The sequence below is a fragment of the Dermochelys coriacea genome, chromosome 8 (assembly GCF_009764565.3).
Source record: "Dermochelys coriacea isolate rDerCor1 chromosome 8, rDerCor1.pri.v4, whole genome shotgun sequence".
Classification (NCBI taxonomy): domain Eukaryota; kingdom Metazoa; phylum Chordata; order Testudines; family Dermochelyidae; genus Dermochelys; species Dermochelys coriacea.
In genome coordinates this window covers 90126835-90134582 of record NC_050075.1, presented here as the reverse complement: position 1 = coordinate 90134582, position 7748 = coordinate 90126835, and the positions used below count along the sequence as shown (strand labels likewise).

General features: G+C 38.8%; 1 long non-coding RNA gene across 1 annotated transcript; it reads left to right on the top strand.

Annotated features, from left to right (window-relative positions):
* Positions 1–3109: 3109 nt before the first annotated feature.
* On the top strand, positions 3110–7251 carry LOC119860694. The gene is made up of 3 exons (XR_005294609.2): positions 3110–3151; positions 5763–5921; positions 6408–7251. It is a non-coding gene; the product is annotated as an uncharacterized LOC119860694 (long non-coding RNA).
* Positions 7252–7748: the final 497 nt, after the last annotated feature.

The following is a 7748-nucleotide window of genomic DNA, read 5'->3' as shown; positions in this document are numbered from 1 at the left end:
AGTAGGTTAGTCCATGATGGCCCTCAATTTCATAACTGCCTCTCAAAGCTTGGGTGGAGACTGTTTCACAAGAGGACTCCCCTCCCTTACAGATATTGAACATAAGAACGGCTATATTGAGTCAGATCAATGGTCCATCTAGTCCAGAATACTGTCTTCCGACAGTGGCTGGGGCTAAGTGCTTCAGAGGGAATGAACAGAAAAGGGCAATTATTGAGTGATCCATCCCCTATTGTCCACTCACAGCTTCTGGCAGTCAGAGGTTTTAGGGACACCTTGAGCATGGATTGCATTCTTGACCATCTTAGGTAATAACCATTGAAAGACCTTTCCTTCATGAATTTATCTATTTTTTTTAAAACCCAGTTGTGCTTTTGACTTTCACAACATCCCCTGGCAATGAGTTCCATAGTTGACCATGTGTTGTGTGAAGACATACTTCCTTCTGTTTGTTTTAAACCTGGTGCCTATTAATTTCATTGGGTTCTTGTGTTACATGAAGGGGTAGATAACTAGGATGACCAGATGTCCTGTTTTTAAAGGGACAGTCCCCATTTTTTTGGGACTTTTTCTTATACAGGTGCCTATTGCCCCATTTTTTTCACAGTTGCTATCTGGTAACCCTATAGATAACACTTCCTTATTCACTTTCTCCACACCATTTGTGATTTTATAGATCTCTATCATATCCCCCCTTTGTTGTCTCTTTTCTAAAATGAACAGTGGCAGTCTTCTTAATCTCTCCTCAAATGGAAGCTGTTCTATACCTCTAATAATTTTTGTTGCCATTCTCTGTACTTTTCTCAATTCTAAATGGAAAGAAGAGGGTGGGCAGTGTGTAAATGTGTTAGCATTTCAATCCCAAGGAATAGGTTTCAAATTGTGACATAGATCACCAGGGATAAGGAGGCTTCTAATCTCACACTATTTCCTAGTGATCATTTGTCCACTTTACAGACGTTACATGTCACTGAAGAATCTTACATGACTGCCTCTGAACACAAGAGAGTTAGGCCTAGAATTAGAAGGGTTTTGCAGGCCATGCACTAGGCACAGTAGCAGAGCTGTCTACATGGAAAGTTGAACCAGTTTAATTTAAATCGTCTTCTTAATTGAGATGGTTAAACCAATGCAAATCCCTGTGAGATTCTCATTTCAGTTTGTGTGGTTTAGTGCAGTTTATTTTAAACTGTTCCCAATTGACCTAAATTAAACTGAAGAGAGCCACTTTGAAATAAGAGGGTGTCCATAGAGGAGTTTGCACTAGTTTAATTATATCTGTTTACATTCACAGCTTAGATTACACTTGGAGCAACTTTCCTAAGGCCTGAGAAAATGTTCCTGGTTTCTGCCTCTAAATAGTGCTGTTAGTTTCTCAATTTAAATGAGTGATAAATTCACACACAGAAGTTAAGCAAACAATCAAAAACAAACACACTAGAGTCAGCCACATACTGGTATTTTTATATTAAACTAAAAATGATGTAAAGCATTATAATGATTCCTAGAAAACTGACCTTAATTGTTTACACAGAATGATTTTAAGATGTGATATTGTTAGCTCTGTCATAATTGTTTTTGATCTGTGATACTGCATGAAAGGACTATTTTATTAAGCTGGGTGCACACAGGTGCTAGCAGCTAATTGATTCAATTGCTTCTAAAACATGAGAGCTGCTTAACGGTGGTGGGTGATGGGGACAGTGCCTCTTGATAAAATATGAAAAGAAGCGCTAACTAGTGAATTGTGGCTACATTGGAACTTAAAGACTAATTAGGCATAGAAGGAAGTATTTGATGATAATTTTATTCCATAGTTTGTGCTTCTGGTTGCTTTTACCCTTCCTGATGAAGTTTGTTTTAGCAATAGAGCAGGGTAATTGGGAAAGTAGAAAAGAAGGATTTTGAGGGCAAATGTGAGCCTGCTAGAAATCAGATGTTCTAGTCCCACAAGGACTTTTGGATGTATTAGAGGTAGTCTGGAAGAGAAAACAACAATAGTGACTCCAGTATTTCAACAAAAAAGCAGTTTATTGCTAGGGCAGAATAGCAATGGAAAAATACCCTTTCAATCTATATATACAGTCAAAGTACTGCCTAGAAAACATCCTCCTTGCTTAGATAATACAGCTGTTGCCAGTTACAGTCTCCTAGGCTGCAGAGCAGCTTGCTTGGCAGGCTGGTGTATTTTAGCTGTACCCATAACATTGCAACTGACCTACAGAAAGAAAGCGTCTTTACTACAGAAGCTCAGTGTTATTAAATGGCATTCATGCTCTGGAGCAAATAATTCCTTCCACCAAAGGTAGGTTTATAATGCTCTGGAACTATAGGCTGACTATCCCTTGCTGCTCTGCTCCTGAGTCTGATCTGGCAAGTTGAAATGCGTCTCCCTTCTTTTTGACTTCATTCTGCTTAGGGTTCCTACTAGCTACTTCACCATATGTTGTGCAGTTTGTAGCCCCTCTTCCTTCTTATAGTTGGCTTGCAGGCACCATAGACTCCAGCCTGATTCCTCTACTGAAATTGCAACACTTCTCTATGGATTCACTGCAATAGCAGTGGAATTCTATTTTGTTCTCCTGGACTGATAAGTGTTCAGATTAACTCAATCTGCTCTACGGAGAACTCAATGCAGCTATTAAGAGACCTAGGACTAAATTTTTAAAGGTATTTAAACATTACTGTGTTCAGTGTTTAATGCCTAACAGATTTTGGAGCCTAAATCTCATTCTCAAAAGGGATGTAGGCACTTAGTAGCCTAAATCCTATTGACAGTCAATGGGCTTTTGGCACTAAATGCCTTGATCCCTTTTGAAAATGACACTTCGAGTTTGCAATGCTGAGCATAGCAAATGCCTAAACACCTTTAAAAAGATCTGGGCCCTAGACTTTCAGGACACAATCATCGTGCTTATTCTGCTATCCTTGGTCCCATTCTAGTAGCTGACCTCTACCTGAAATTGCCCATGCTGCAGTTCTCTTGATTATGCCTAAATTGCCTTGATTGTGCTTCTACTCCTGTCCTGGCTCCATCCCAGAATCACCTGTAGCTCCTTATTTCTCAGAGTTAAAACTTCTGGTGCTATTACTGCTATTTTGGAATCCTCACAGACCAGTTCTAGATTTCCATGAATGTTCTGGACACCAGGTAAAGCTCTTGAAATCTGAGCCCTGCTTACACCCAATGGTTAGTTTCACATAGACTGACTGACCATTCCCTGCTACTTTGTTCTACAGGGGCCATCAGTCCTTGTCTTCGTGATTGTAGATACGTCTCCCCTCTTGCTTGCCTTCAGTGTTCAAATGCTTGTTAGGCCATTTATGAACCTAGGAGGGGTAAAGCAATTGGGAAAAAGGAAGGGATTGTTGGTTCCAATGGAACACTTCTGAGGAGAACATGAGAAGGGTGAGGACTAAGGCTCATTGGCCCTTTATACAGTCTCTGTTGTTTTTGATGCTAGGTGTGGCTGGTGGTGCTATTTTATGTACAATACAATCTTGCTAATCTGCATTCTTTCCCCCACAATCTTCACACCAAGATTAAGTAGCGTGAAGTCTGAAAATTAGGAATTAAGTGTTTTGTACACTAAGGTTTGGTGTGGTATTCTCACAAATAATTAAAATGAAACTACAGTGATCCAAGTCCATCTTGTGATGCAGAAGCCTTAATTTTGTTGGCTCTTCATTTACTAATTTTGTACATTTGCAATGGGTCTACAGTCACTAGTATAAATTACCAAGGTTTTACTGTATTTATTTTATGGTTTTATTGCAACTACTCAACGACATGTCTTCCTGGGGAATGCTTATAATTAGATGAACTGATTCAGATGGGAAGTTAAAAATGCTAAGCATAAATGGTGGATTCTCTATCACATGAAGTCATTAAATCAGGACTGGATGTTGTTCTGAGAGAGAGATATGGGCTTGATGCAGAAATTACTGGGTGAGGTTCTGTGACCTAATATGCAGAAGGACAAATTAAATCCTAAGGGTAGGGTCCCTTCTTGCCTTAAAACCTATGATTATGAACTTTTATCTTGTATTCTCTGGCTTGGATTTCACTTACCTGCAACTGAATAACGTTAGTATTATTTTCTTGGTCCATGTAAATGAATTACTGCGCTTGGAGTTTTTTGTTTTTCTATTTGAGGAATTGAGGAGAAGTTAAAGGGTATTTATCATGCTACACAAATGCTTATGCTTGGAGTTAGAGGATTGACTGTGACACTTATATGTTTGTTACCCTTTGTTTTGACTTTTTTTTTAAACTCGTACTGAAGTTTCCTTATTCATTGAATTCCTGCCTAAACTTGGTATTTCACAACACAGTAGGAAACTTTATTCCCAGTCCTCCATTTAAAATAACTTTTAAAAAAAGGTCTTGCACAACCTAAAAATAGAAGTGGTGGTAGCTGTAATAGCCAAATCCTCAGTGAGAATTTGGCCATTGATTTAAATGGAGGCAGGATTGAGCTGTGTGGGCCTGAACCTATATTGTGCTGTGCACCTTCAGATTGGGTCGTGTGCATCCCTGATGCTGCCTTATAATGAATGTGCTAAATGTGCTCACGCATGACTGCCTTCTAATGGTTGGACTACAGAGGATAGACACACCACTATAACTAATAGTTTACAAATGGAAGAGCTCTGTGGTTGATAAAACTGAAGTTGCAAAATAGTGTGTGTGTTTTATGGTCTTTGTTGCTAGTGAATCAAAGTTACTGTACGCTATAGTACGCTCTAATAGATCTTTATAGTTAAGCTAATATTAAATTCAGTTCTTTTGCCCCTCTTATTATGTGTCCCCTTTGTCTCCGAAGTTCTGCCATGGAAAAACTCCATCTCTGTTCGATAACTGATTAGTCGTCATGAACGGGCTTAAGAGCTGATCTTGCAAAATACAGGCATCATAATGTTCAGTGTCTTCAGTAGCGTCACTGAAATTGATGGGCCTACTCAGGGTAGTAAGCAGCGATGAGCTGCCAAAATCTTAACAACTGGTTCCCTCCTCACCCCATGAGGGAGTTGTTGCCTACCCCTGCCCCCCTGGGACTCCTGGCCCATCCAACCTTCCCGCGTTCCTTGACACCCCCTTATTTTTAAACAACATTTTTAGAGCAAAATTCTCCACTCCCCAAGCTTCCCTTTGATCTGCTTTTCCTTCATACGTAAAAATCTCAGTGGCAGCAGTGAGAGATCTGGACATTTTAGGGAGATCAGAATATCGGAGGTAACGCCCACAAGTGGGTATCAGAAGGATTTTACCTTAGTTTGGTTTTAAAGTAGTAAAAACATTTACAGTGCAACTTAAACAATCTGCATTTCACTTTGGAATCAAAGCAAACTGTACAAAAATAAAATCGATGGCCTGGGGCATACAGTTATGGCATATTATTGTATGAACAGATGTATCCTCAGGCATCTTATTCACCATCCAAAGAGGAAACGGCTGAACCTTTAACTAATCATTCAAATATACCCCTATTGGTAATGTCTGCAGATGAGATTAATTTAGCCTACAGCGGTTTAGTTAAAAGAATCTTGATAGAAAACAATCTCTAAAATGCACTCTTTGTTTACTAGTGGTCTGAAAAATGAACAATATATGGAGTTATCTTTTAACTAAGGCCCAGATTTTCAAAGATGCCTATAGATGCAGATAGGTAACTTGTGGGGTATTTTAAAAGCACAACTAATTTGTCCTGATTTTGAAAATCTCACTAGGTGCCCATCTGTACCTAAATTGTGTTCTTAAGGCTATTCCAGGTAAAACTGTATCCCAGTCAGATTACAGATGTGTTTAGGTGCTCTATTGACACCTAGAAGAAGCATACTGGGAGACAGGCCACACATCTTCCATCATATCTGGGTGGCCATTGGACAAGGTGGTCAAGGTCGTCAGACTTCTTTCAAATGTAAGTCTGGCCATTTTCAAACATGGTTTAGGGTATCCACAAGTTTCCAGTTTGAATGAAAGGCAGACAAATGGCAATTCAGCTTCAAAAAGAGCTCGTTTACAGATGCCATACTAATCACTGTGGCTGTCTATGGATTTGACTTTCCTTGCCCCAAGTTTCTAATTTATAACTTGTGTCAAGTAGAGAAAGGACAAGAGTGTTTGCTGTCCCTCAGTAAAAGAATGACTTTATATACTCACACACACACAGCGCAAAACAAACAAAAAAACCAAAATATGTGCACTGGCAAGTCCAGTTCATCCATTCAAGCTCAATGGACTTTCTTGCTATTCTTACCCTAGTTTTTGCTCATAGGTAGCAAAGACACTATAGGGCAGGTAGAGGCAGGCCATGCTTTTTTGTGTAACTTACTTTGGCTATCTATATATGTAAATGTGTTTCTCTGTGTGTTTTTTTTTTTTTTTTTTTTTTTTTTTTTTGCAGGATATCACCACTTCATTAAAACTCAGGCTTGAATTTTCATTCTGCCATAACTACACTGAATGAGGTTATAAACATCTTGTCTAGATAGATACTTGACGGTGGATTTGAGAGATGCACTGAAGAGCATGTATAGAAGTTTCTGAATACTAATTGTAATCAATAGCTTTCCTCTAGAATGTTTTGGTTAACTGATGGGTTTAAGTAGCAAGATAAGGCTAATACCCTGGAATGTCATCTTCTGTAGATCATGTTGTGCTCCCTTTTAAAAATTTATTTGGGCCAAGCAGAATCTAACTGGGAACTGATTCAGAGATCAGGCCCTTATTTTAATTAAAAAAAAACAAACAAACTGGAAATGTCCCTCTTAATGCATGTGATTTCTTTTTTTTATATATATACTGTGTGAACAGGATATTGTTTAACTTATCTGGATTTATATACAGTTTAAGTGGTTGATGAATGAGGCCTGTAATCCCTGTTTATATAAAATGTCCACTGCAAATCATATTTCAATGTAACTGGCATAGTAAAAGTGTTCAGAATACGATCACTGATTATCTTGTTGTTCAGTAAAGCCCCTTGAAATTAATGGAAAGACACCTGTTGACTTCAATGAGCTTTCGATCAGATCCTAATAGAAAACTGCAATAATTTTGTACATATAATTCCACTTTAGGGACTAGATAGTATTTACTGTACCAATGTAACATCCAAAATTCATATAATTGCAGGAGTCGCTAACAAAATGTCCTTCAGGACCGCTAATGTCAAGGATGTGTTTTCAGGGGCATAGCTGAACCTGTTCTCACTTCTTCCTTTAATGTGCTCCCTTTGAAACAAACCCTAGGGGAGAAAATATTCTCATGCTTAAAGAATTCTGTATAATGATGCCAGGATGAAGAAGTAGTCACCTAATATAGTTGTTCCACCACTGGAGAACATAGACATAAAAACATAATTGGAAACTATATGGATGCTGCCTATTTTTTCTGCAGCAAGTAATCAACTTTAAGCAAGTGCAATAGTTGCCCGATATTGAGACAGTTTGGACCTACTTCTGCCCTCAGAAGTTAGAGATATGGTGGCCTCTCAGAAGGCAGAATTGAAATCAGTGAAGACAAACTGGCAATCTGACACTTACTCATTGACTTTAAGGTCAGAAGGGACCCCCTGCACATTACTCCTGGGAGAATTCTGCATCACTATGTGCGCACATAATTGATAAGCCATGCAAATTTTAAATTTTTCTTGTGCAGAAAAAAGCTTCTGCTGGAAAGTTGCTAGAGTTCTGCCTTTTGTCCACCAGAGGGCACTATGGCAATGGAACAGAGCTGCACCTTC